The 919-nt window shown below is 40.7% G+C and overlaps 1 non-coding gene across 1 annotated transcript; it reads left to right on the top strand.

Moving 5' to 3' along the window:
* Positions 1-329: 329 nt before the first annotated feature.
* LOC150064738 (U6 spliceosomal RNA) lies at positions 330-439 on the top strand. Its single transcript, XR_016535354.1, has one exon. It is a non-coding gene; the product is annotated as a U6 spliceosomal RNA (small nuclear RNA).
* Positions 440-919: the final 480 nt, after the last annotated feature.

Below are 919 nucleotides of genomic sequence, written 5' to 3'. Positions count from 1 at the left end.
CAAATATGAAGTCTATTCTTATAAAATACTTAATTTCCACGAAGATCAGAAGCATCCCATATAATATATTCATGTCTTTAATTGCATGCTGAAAAACTACTATAAGAAAATAATACACGGGGCCGGGAGTTTGGCCTAGTGGTTAAAGTGCTTGCCTAGCATGCATGAAGACCCGGGTTTGATTCCTCGGTACCCCACATACATAGCAAAAAGCCAGAAGTGGTGCTGAGGCTCAAGTGGTAGAGCTCTAGCCTTGAGAAAGTCCAAGGACAGTGCTCAAGCCCTGAGCTCAAGCCCAGGACTGGCAAAAAAAAAAAAATAATAATACAGTGCTGGCTTCAACAGCACATATACTAAAATTATTGAAATGATACAGAGAAGATTAACATGGCCCCTGTGCAAGTATGACATGCAAATTTTTGAAGGGTTCCATATTAAAAAAAAAATAGGCCAGGAGTTTGGCCTAGTGGTAGAGTGCTTGTCTAGCCTGCATGAAGACCAGGGTTTGATTCCTTGGTACCATATACATAGAAAAACGCCAGAAGTGGTGCTATAGCTCAAGTGGTAGAGCTCTAGCCTTGAGAAAGCCCAAGGTCAGTACTCAGGCTCTGAGTTCAAGGCCTAGGACTGGCAAAAAAAGAAAAGAAAAAGAAAAAGCTGGAAGTGGTGCTGTAGCTCAAATAGTAGAGCACTAGCCTTGAGGAAAGCCCAAGGACAGTGCTCAGGCCCTGAGTTCAAGCCCAGGACTGGCCAAAAAAAAAAGTAATAACACAATGTCTTGAAATGCATTGAGGTTTTCAAGCATTTTGAAAATATAAAAGAAAAGTGAGTGAGATGAATACATCTAGACAGAACACAGGCATATTTTCAGTACTATGAGTTTCTTTGGATGTCTGATGTGTCATCTCTATAATTTCCT

This window comes from Megascapheus bottae, chromosome 4, assembly GCF_031878675.1.
Source record: "Megascapheus bottae isolate mThoBot1 chromosome 4, mThoBot2.hap1, whole genome shotgun sequence".
In the NCBI taxonomy this organism is placed as follows: Eukaryota; Metazoa; Chordata; class Mammalia; order Rodentia; family Geomyidae; genus Megascapheus; species Megascapheus bottae.
The sequence above is the reverse complement of the archived record's forward strand: the minus strand, read 5'-3'. Positions and strand labels throughout refer to the sequence as shown.